The sequence below is a fragment of the Oncorhynchus clarkii genome, unplaced genomic scaffold (genome assembly GCF_045791955.1).
Source record: "Oncorhynchus clarkii lewisi isolate Uvic-CL-2024 unplaced genomic scaffold, UVic_Ocla_1.0 unplaced_contig_13406_pilon_pilon, whole genome shotgun sequence".
Classification (NCBI taxonomy): domain Eukaryota; kingdom Metazoa; phylum Chordata; class Actinopteri; order Salmoniformes; family Salmonidae; genus Oncorhynchus; species Oncorhynchus clarkii.
In genome coordinates, this window is record NW_027260959.1 from 95,525 (window position 1) to 106,378 (window position 10,854).

Genomic DNA, 10,854 nt, shown 5'->3' on the forward strand with positions numbered 1-10,854 from the left:
TCATCATAGGTACACTTCAACTATGACAGACAAAATGAGAAAAAAAATCCAGAAAATCACATTGTATGATTTTTTATGAATTTATTTGCAAATTATGGTGGAAAATAAGTATTTGGTCAATAACAAAAGTTTATCTCAATACTTTGTTATACAGTGCCTTGCGAAAGTATTCGGCCCCCTTGAACTTTGCGACCTTTTGCCACATTTCAGGCTTCAAACATAAAGATATAAAACTGTATTTTTTTGTGAAGAATCAACAACAAGTGGGACACAATCATGAAGTGGAACAACATTTATTGGATATTTCAAACTTTTTTAACAAATCAAAAACTGAAAAATTGGGCGTGCAAAATTATTCAGCCCCCTTAAGTTAATACTTTGTAGCGCCACCTTTTGCTGCGATTACAGCTGTAAGTCGCTTGGGGTATGTCTCTATCAGTTTTGCACATCGAGAGACTGAATTTTTTTCCCATTCCTCCTTGCAAAACAGCTCGAGCTCAGTGAGGTTGGATGGAGAGCATTTGTGAACAGCAGTTTTCAGTTCTTTCCACAGATTCTCGATTGGATTCAGGTCTGGACTTTGACTTGGCCATTCTAACACCTGGATATGTTTATTTTTGAACCATTCCATTGTAGATTTTGCTTTATGTTTTGGGTCATTGTCTTGTTGGAAGACAAATCTCCGTCCCAGTCTCAGGTCTTTTGCAGACTCCATCAGGTTTTCTTCCAGAATGGTCCTGTATTTGGCTCCATCCATCTTCCCATCAATTTTAACCATCTTCCCTGTCCCTGCTGAAGAAAAGCAGGCCCAAACCATGATGCTGCCACCACCATGTTTGACAGTGGGGATGGTGTGTCCATGGTGATGAGCTGTGTTGCTTTTACGCCAAACATAACGTTTTGCATTGTTGCCAAAAAGTTCAATTTTGGTTTCATCTGACCAGAGCACCTTCTTCCACATGTTTGGTGTGTCTCCCAGGTGGCTTGTGGCAAACTTTAAACAACACTTTTTATGGATATCTTTAAGAAATGGCTTTCTTCTTGCCACTCTTCCATAAAGGTCAGATTTGTGCAATATACGACTGATTGTTGTCCTATGAACAGTCTCCCACCTCAGCTGTAGATCTCTGCAGTTCATCCAGAGTGATCATGGGCCTCTTGGCTGCATCTCTGATCAGTCTTCTCCTTGTATGAGCTGAAAGTTTAGAGGGACGGCCAGGTCTTGGTAGATTTGCAGTGGTCTGATACTCCTTCCATTTCAATATTATCGCTTGCACAGTGCTCCTTGGGATGTTTAAAGCTTGGGAAATCTTTTTGTATCCAAATCCGGCTTTAAACTTCTTCACAACAGTATCTCGGACCTGCCTGGTGTGTTCCTTGTTCTTCATGATGCTCTCTGCGCTTTTAACGGACCTCTGAGACTATCACAGTGCAGGTGCATTTATACGGAGACTTGATTACACACAGGTGGATTGTATTTATCATCATTAGTCATTTAGGTCAACATTGGATCATTCAGAGATCCTCACTGAACTTCTGGAGAGAGTTTGCTGCACTGAAAGTAAAGGGGCTGAATAATTTTGCACGCCCAATTTTTCAGTTTTTGATTTGTTAAAAAAGTTTGAAATATCCAATATCTTTGTTTGAAGCCTGAAATGTGGCAATAGGTCGCAAAGTTCAAGGGGGCCGAATACTTTCGCAAGGCACTGTATACCCTTTGTTGGCAATGACAGAGGTCAAACATTTTCTGTAAGTCACAAGGTTTTCAAACACTGTTGCTGGAATTTTGTCCCATTCCTCCATGCAGATCTCCCCTAGAGCAGTGATGTTTTGGGGCTGTTGCTGGGCAACACGGACTTTCAACTCCCTCCAAAGATTTTCTATGGGGTTGAGATCTGGAGACTGGCTAGGCCACTCCAGGACCTTGAAATGCTTCTTACGAAGCCACTCCTTCGTTGCCCGGGCGTTGTGTTTGGGATCATTGTCATGCTGAAAGACCCAGCCACGTTTCATCTTCAATGCCCTTGCTGATGGAAGGAGGTTTTCACTCAAAATCTCACGATACATGGCCCCATTCATTCATTCCTTTACACGGATCAGTCGTCCTGGTCCCTTTGCAGAAAAACAGCCCCAAAGCATGATGTTTCCACCCCCATGCTTTACAGTAGGTAAGGTTCTTTGGATGCAACTCAGCATTCTTTGTCCTCCAAACATGTCGAGTTGAGTTTTTACCAAAAAGTTATATTTTGGTTTCATCTGACCATATGACATTCTCCCAATCTTCTTCTGGATCATCCAAATGCTCTCTAGCAAACTTCAGACGGGCCTGGACATGTACTGGCTTAAGCAGGGGGACACGTCTGGCACTGCAGGATTTGAGTCTCTGGCGGCGTAGTGTGTTACTGATGGTAGGCTTTATTACTTTGGTCCCAGCTCTCTGCAGGTCATTCACTAGGTCCTCCCGTGTGGTTCTGGGATTTTTGCTCACCGTTCTTGTGATCATTCTGACCCCCATTTTGACCCCTTGTTATCATTTTGCTAATAATTGCTCCTACAGTTGATTTCTTCAAACCAAGCTGCTTACCTATTGCATTTTCAGTCTTCCCAGCCTGGTGCAGGTCTACAATTTTGTTTCTGGTGTCCTTTGGCAGCTCTTTGGTCTTGGCCATAGTGGAGTTTGGAGTGTGACTGTTTGAGGTTGTGGACAGGTGTCTTTTTATACTGATAACAAGTTCAAACAGGTGCCATTAATACAGGTAACGAGTGGAGGACAGAGGAGCCTCTTAAAGAAGAAGTTACAGGTCTGTGAGAGCCAGAAATCTTGCTTGTTTGTAGGTGACCAAATACTTATTTTCCACCATAATTTGCAAATAAATTCATAAATAATTCTACAATGTGATTTTCTGGATTTTTTTTTCTCATTTTGTCTGTCATAGTTGAAGTGTACCTATGATGAAAATTACAGGCCTCTCTAATCTTTTTAAGTGGGAGAACTTTCGCAATTGGTGGCTGACTAAATACTTTTTTGCCCGACTGTATTTGGGCTGTAATTTCTGAGGCTAATAACTCTAATGAACTTATCCTCTGCAGCAGAGGTAACTCTGGGTCTTCCTTTCCTGTGGCGGTCCTCATGAGAGCCAGTTTCATCATGGCGCTTGATGGTTTTTGCGACTGCACTTGAAGAAACTTTAAGAGTTCTTGAAATGTTCCGCATTGACTGACCTTCATGTCTTAAAGTAATGATGGACTGTCATTTCTCTTTGCTTATTTGAGCTGTTCTTGCCATAATATGGACTCTGTCTTTTACCAAATAGGGCTATCTTCTGTATACCACCCCTACCTTGTCACAACACAACTGATTGGCTCAAACACATTAAGAAGGAAATACATTCCACAAATGAACTTTTAAGAAGGCACAATTGAAATGTTAATTGAAATGCATTCCAGGTGACTACCTCATGAAGCTGGTTGAGAGAATGCCAAGAGTGTGCAAAGCTGTCATCAAGGCAAAGGGTTGCTATTTGAAGAATCTCAAATAAAAAATATTTGGATTTGTTTAACACTTTTTTGGTTACTACATGATTCCATATGTCTTATTTTGTAATTTTGATGTATTTCACTATTATTCTACAATGTAGAAAATAGTAAAAATGAAGAAAAACCCTTGAATGAGTAGGTGTTCTAAAACTTTTGACCGGTAGTGTATAGAGGCTGTCTTAATATATATTGACTCAGGAGACTAAAAACAGGTAGACGAAAACTATTCTGATGCCTACTTTCACCTCATCTGTTTTTATGTGAGTAACAGAGCTTATTTGCCTGGATTTGTGTCAGTCTAGTTTATACTGAGTTACCTTACACACACACACACACACACACACACACACACACACACACACACACACACACACACACACACACACACACGGTGGCATGCAGCAGAGCCGTAATCTTATTACAGTGTTCTGGGAGGCTGGCTGACGTCCCTGGATGTGTGACTTACACATGGCATTTGGGGAGGGAGAGCACGCTGTGAGCTGATGAAGCACTGACTGACATTTATCCATTTGACTCGTTCAGCTCTCACTCTGTCTCACTCTCTCTCTGTCTCTCTTTTTCTCTCTCACAGACACAGAGACACAGACAAACACACGCATGCACACACGTAACCACACAGTCTCTTTCTCTCTACCTCCTCTCTACACCTCTCCCTCTCCACATCTCTCTCTCTCTACGTGTTGAGCCAGAGAGAGAGAGCTCATATAAGATGTTCTCCCTACATGTTGTCAGAGAGAGAGAGCTCAGATAAGATGTTCTCCCTACGTGTTGAGTCAGAGAGAGAGAGCTCAGATAAGATGTTCTCCCTACGTGTTGAGTCAGAGAGAGAGAGCTCAGATAAGATGTTCTCCCTACGTGTTGTCAGAGAGAGAGAGCTCAGATAAGATGTTCTCCCTACGTGTTGAGTCAGAGAGAGAGAGCTCAGATAAGATGTTCTCCCTACGTGTTGTCAGAGAGAGAGAGCTCAGATAAGATGTTCTCCCTACATGTTGAGTCAGAGAGAGAGAGCTCAGATAAGATGTTCTCCCTACGTGTTGAGTCAGAGAGAGAGAGCTCAGATAAGATGTTCTCCCTACGTGTTGTCAGAGAGAGAGAGCTCAGATAAGATGTTCTCCCTACGTGTTGAGTCAGAGAGAGAGAGCTCAGATAAGATGTTCTCCCTACGTGTTGAGTCAGAGAGAGAGAGCTCAGATAAGATGTTCTCCCTACGTGTTGAGTCAGAGAGAGAGAGCTCAGATAAGATGTTCTCCCTACATGTTGAGCCAGAGAGAGAGAGCTCAGATAAGATGTTCTCCCTACGTGTTGTCAGAGAGAGAGAGAGCTCAGATAAGATGTTCTCCCTACGTGTTGAGTCAGAGAGAGAGAGAGCTCAGATAAGATGTTCTCCCTACGTGTTGAGTCAGAGAGAGAGAGCTCAGATAAGATGTTCTCCCTACGTGTTGAGTCGGAGAGAGAGAGCTCAGATAAGATGTTCTCCCTACGTGTTGAGCCAGAGAGAGAGAGAGAGAGAGCTCAGATAAGATGTTCTCCCTACGTGTTGAGTCAGAGAGAGAGAGCTCAGATAAGATGTTCTCCCTACGTGTTGAGTCAGAGAGAGAGAGCTCAGATAAGATGTTCTCCCTACGTGTTGAGTCAGAGAGAGAGAGAGAGAGCTCAGATAAGATGTTCTCCCTACGTGTTGAGTCAGAGAGAGAGAGAGCTCAGATAAGATGTTTTCCCTACGTGTTGAGCCAGAGAGAGAGAGCTCAGATAAGATGTTCTCCCTATGTGTTGAGCCAGAGAGAGAGAGAGAGAGCTCAGATAAGATGTTCTCCCTACGTGTTGAGCCAGAGAGAGAGAGAGAGAGCTCATATAAGATGTTCTCCCTACATGTTGTCAGAGAGAGAGAGCTCAGATAAGATGTTCTCCCTACGTGTTGAGTCAGAGAGAGAGAGCTCAGATAAGATGTTCTCCCTACGTGTTGAGTCAGAGAGAGAGAGCTCAGATAAGATGTTCTCCCTACGTGTTGTCAGAGAGAGAGAGCTCAGATAAGATGTTCTCCCTACGTGTTGAGTCAGAGAGAGAGAGCTCAGATAAGATGTTCTCCCTACGTGTTGTCAGAGAGAGAGAGCTCAGATAAGATGTTCTCCCTACATGTTGAGTCAGAGAGAGAGAGCTCAGATAAGATGTTCTCCCTACGTGTTGAGTCAGAGAGAGAGAGCTCAGATAAGATGTTCTCCCTACGTGTTGTCAGAGAGAGAGAGCTCAGATAAGATGTTCTCCCTACGTGTTGAGTCAGAGAGAGAGAGCTCAGATAAGATGTTCTCCCTACATGTTGAGCCAGAGAGAGAGAGCTCAGATAAGATGTTCTCCCTACGTGTTGTCAGAGAGAGAGAGAGCTCAGATAAGATGTTTTCCCTACGTGTTGAGTCAGAGAGAGAGAGAGCTCAGATAAGATGTTCTCCCTACGTGTTGAGTCAGAGAGAGAGAGCTCAGATAAGATGTTCTCCCTACGTGTTGAGTCAGAGAGAGAGAGCTCAGATAAGATGTTCTCCCTACGTGTTGAGCCAGAGAGAGAGAGAGAGAGCTCAGATAAGATGTTCTCCCTACGTGTTGAGTCAGAGAGAGAGAGCTCAGATAAGATGTTCTCCCTACGTGTTGAGTCAGAGAGAGAGAGCTCAGATAAGATGTTCTCCCTACGTGTTGAGTCAGAGAGAGAGAGAGAGAGCTCAGATAAGATGTTCTCCCTACGTGTTGAGTCAGAGAGAGAGAGAGCTCAGATAAGATGTTCTCCCTACGTGTTGAGCCAGAGAGAGAGAGCTCAGATAAGATGTTCTCCCTATGTGTTGAGCCAGAGAGAGAGAGAGAGAGCTCAGATAAGATGTTCTCCCTACGTGTTGAGCCAGAGAGAGAGAGAGAGAGCTCAGATAAGATGTTCTCCCTACGTGTTGAGTCAGAGAGAGAGAGAGCTCAGATAAGATGTTCTCCCTACGTGTTGAGTCAGAGAGAGAGAGCTCAGATAAGATGTTCTCCCTACGTGTTGAGTCGGAGAGAGAGAGCTCAGATAAGATGTTCTCCCTACGTGTTGAGCCAGAGAGAGAGAGAGAGAGAGCTCAGATAAGATGTTCTCCCTACGTCTTGAGTCAGAGAGAGAGAGCTCAGATAAGATGTTCTCCCTACGTGTTGAGTCAGAGAGAGAGAGCTCAGATAAGATGTTCTCCCTACGTGTTGAGTCAGAGAGAGAGAGAGAGAGCTCAGATAAGATGTTCTCCCTACGTGTTGAGTCAGAGAGAGAGAGAGCTCAGATAAGATGTTCTCCCTACGTGTTGAGCCAGAGAGAGAGAGCTCAGATAAGATGTTCTCCCTATGTGTTGAGCCAGAGAGAGAGAGAGAGAGCTCAGATAAGATGTTCTCCCTACGTGTTGAGCCAGAGAGAGAGAGAGAGAGCTCAGATAAGATGTTCTCCCTACGTGTTGAGTCAGAGAGAGAGAGCTCAGATAAGATGTTCTCCCTACGTGTTGTCAGAGAGAGAGAGCTCAGATAAGATGTTCTCCCTACGTGTTGAGTCAGAGAGAGAGAGCTCAGATAAGATGTTCTCCCTACGTGTTGTCAGAGAGAGAGAGCTCAGATAAGATGTTCTCCCTACATGTTGAGTCAGAGAGAGAGAGCTCAGATAAGATGTTCTCCCTACGTGTTGAGTCAGAGAGAGAGAGCTCAGATAAGATGTTCTCCCTACGTGTTGTCAGAGAGAGAGAGCTCAGATAAGATGTTCTCCCTACGTGTTGAGTCAGAGAGAGAGAGCTCAGATAAGATGTTCTCCCTACATGTTGAGCCAGAGAGAGAGAGCTCAGATAAGATGTTCTCCCTACGTGTTGTCAGAGAGAGAGAGAGCTCAGATAAGATGTTCTCCCTACGTGTTGAGTCAGAGAGAGAGAGAGCTCAGATAAGATGTTCTCCCTACGTGTTGAGTCAGAGAGAGAGAGCTCAGATAAGATGTTCTCCCTACGTGTTGAGTCAGAGAGAGAGAGCTCAGATAAGATGTTCTCCCTACGTGTTGAGCCAGAGAGAGAGAGAGAGAGCTCAGATAAGATGTTCTCCCTACGTGTTGAGTCAGAGAGAGAGAGCTCAGATAAGATGTTCTCCCTACGTGTTGAGTCAGAGAGAGAGAGCTCAGATAAGATGTTCTCCCTACGTGTTGAGTCAGAGAGAGAGAGAGAGAGCTCAGATAAGATGTTCTCCCTACGTGTTGAGTCAGAGAGAGAGAGAGCTCAGATAAGATGTTCTCCCTACGTGTTGAGCCAGAGAGAGAGAGCTCAGATAAGATGTTCTCCCTATGTGTTGAGCCAGAGAGAGAGAGAGAGAGCTCAGATAAGATGTTCTCCCTACGTGTTGAGCCAGAGAGAGAGAGAGAGAGCTCAGATAAGATGTTCTCCCTAGGTGTTGAGTCAGAGAGAGAGAGAGCTCAGATAAGATGTTCTCCCTACGTGTTGAGCCAGAGAGAGAGAGAGAGCTCAGATAAGATGTTCTCCCTACGTGTTGAGCCAGAGAGAGAGAGAGAGAGCTCAGATAAGATGTTCTCCCTACGTGTTGAGTCAGAGAGAGAGAGCTCAGATAAGATGTTCTCCCTACGTGTTGAGCCAGAGAGAGAGAGAGAGAGCTCAGATAAGATGTTCTCCCTATGTGTTGAGCCAGAGAGAGAGAGCTCAGATAAGATGTTCTCCCTACGTGTTGAGCCAGAGAGAGAGAGAGCTCAGATAAGATGTTCTCCCTACGTGTTGAGTCAGAGAGAGAGAGCTCAGATAAGATGTTCTCCCTACGTGTTGTCAGAGAGAGAGAGAGCTCAGATAAGATGTTCTCCCTACGTGTTGAGTCAGAGAGAGATAGCTCAGATAAGATGTTCTCCCTACATGTTGAGTCAGAGAGAGAGAGAGAGCTCAGATAAGATGTTCTCCCTACGTGTTGAGTCAGAGAGAGAGAGAGAGCTCAGATAAGATGTTCTCCCTACGTGTTGTCAGAGAGAGAGAGCTCAGATAAGATGTTCTCCCTACGTGTTGAGTCAGAGAGAGAGAGCTCAGATAAGATGTTCTCCCTACGTGTTGAGCCAGAGAGAGAGAGCTCAGATAAGATGTTCTCCCTACGTGTTGAGCCAGAGAGAGAGAGAGAGAGCTCAGATAAGATGTTCTCCCTACGTGTTGAGTCAGAGAGAGAGAGAGAGAGCTCAGATAAGATGTTCTCCCTACGTGTTGAGTCAGAGAGAGAGAGCTCAGATAAGATGTTCTCCCTACGTGTTGAGTTAGAGAGAGAGAGCTCAGATAAGATGTTCTCCCTACGTGTTGAGTCAGAGAGAGAGAGCTCAGATAAGATGTTCTCCCTACATGTTGAGCCAGAGAAAGAGAGCTCAGATAAGATGTTCTCCCTACGTGTTGAGTCAGAGAGAGAGAGCTCAAATAAGATGTTCTCCCTACGTGTTGAGTCAGAGAGAGAGAGCTCAGATAAGATGTTCTCCCTACGTGTTGAGCCAGAGAGAGAGAGAGAGCTCAGATAAGATGTTCTCCCTACGTGTTGAGTCAGAGAGAGAGAGCTCAGATAAGATGTTCTCCCTACGTGTTGAGTCAGAGAGAGAGAGCTCAGATAAGATGTTCTCCCTACGTGTTGAGTCAGAGAGAGAGAGCTCAGATAAGATGTTCTCCCTACGTTTTGAGCCAGAGAGAGAGAGCTCAGATAAGATGTTCTCCCTACGTGTTGAGTCAGAGAGAGAGAGCTCAGATAAGATGTTCTCCCTATATGTTGAGTCAGAGAGAGAGAGCTCAGATAAGATGTTCTCCCTACATGTTGAGCCAGAGAGAGAGCTCAGATAAGATGTTCTCCCTACGTGTTGAGTCAGAGAGAGAGAGAGCTCAGATAAGATGTTCTCCCTACGTGTTGAGTCAGAGAGAGAGAGAGCTCAGATAAGATGTTCTCCCTATGTGTTGAGTCAGAGAGAGAGAGAGCTCAGATAAGATGTTCTCCCTACGTGTTGAGTCAGAGAGAGAGAGAGCTCAGATAAGATGTTCTCCCTACGTGTTGAGCCAGAGAGAGAGAGCTCAGATAAGATGTTCTCCCTATGTGTTGAGCCAGAGAGAGAGAGAGAGAGCTCAGATAAGATGTTCTCCCTACGTGTTGAGCCAGAGAGAGAGAGAGAGAGCTCAGATAAGATGTTCTCCCTACGTGTTGAGTCAGAGAGAGAGAGAGCTCAGATAAGATGTTCTCCCTACGTGTTGAGCCAGAGAGAGAGAGAGAGCTCAGATAAGATGTTCTCCCTACGTGTTGAGCCAGAGAGAGAGAGAGAGAGCTCAGATAAGATGTTCTCCCTACGTGTTGAGTCAGAGAGAGAGAGCTCAGATAAGATGTTCTCCCTACGTGTTGAGCCAGAGAGAGAGAGAGAGAGCTCAGATAAGATGTTCTCCCTATGTGTTGAGCCAGAGAGAGAGAGCTCAGATAAGATGTTCTCCCTACGTGTTGAGTCAGAGAGAGAGAGCTCAGATAAGATGTTCTCCCTACATGTTGAGCCAGAGAGAGAGAGAGCTCAGATAAGATGTTCTCCCTACGTGTTGAGCCAGAGAGAGAGAGAGCTCAGATAAGATGTTCTCCCTACGTGTTGAGTCAGAGAGAGAGAGAGCTCAGATAAGATGTTCTCCCTACGTGTTGTCAGAGAGAGAGAGAGCTCAGATAAGATGTTCTCCCTACGTGTTGAGTCAGAGAGAGATAGCTCAGATAAGATGTTCTCCCTACATGTTGAGTCAGAGAGAGAGAGAGAGCTCAGATAAGATGTTCTCCCTACGTGTTGAGTCAGAGAGAGAGAGAGAGCTCAGATAAGATGTTCTCCCTACGTGTTGTCAGAGAGAGAGAGCTCAGATAAGATGTTCTCCCTACGTGTTGAGTCAGAGAGAGAGAGCTCAGATAAGATGTTCTCCCTACGTGTTGAGCCAGAGAGAGAGAGCTCAGATAAGATGTTCTCCCTACGTGTTGAGCCAGAGAGAGAGAGCTCAGATAAGATGTTCTCCCTACGTGTTGAGCCAGAGAGAGAGAGAGAGAGCTCAGATAAGATGTTCTCCCTACGTGTTGAGTCAGAGAGAGAGAGAGAGAGCTCAGATAAGATGTTCTCCCTACGTGTTGAGTCAGAGAGAGAGAGCTCAGATAAGATGTTCTCCCTACGTGTTGAGTCAGAGAGAGAGAGCTCAGATAAGATGTTCTCCCTACGTGTTGAGTCAGAGAGAGAGAGCTCAGATAAGATGTTCTCCCTACATGTTGAGCCAGAGAAAGAGAGCTCAGATAAGA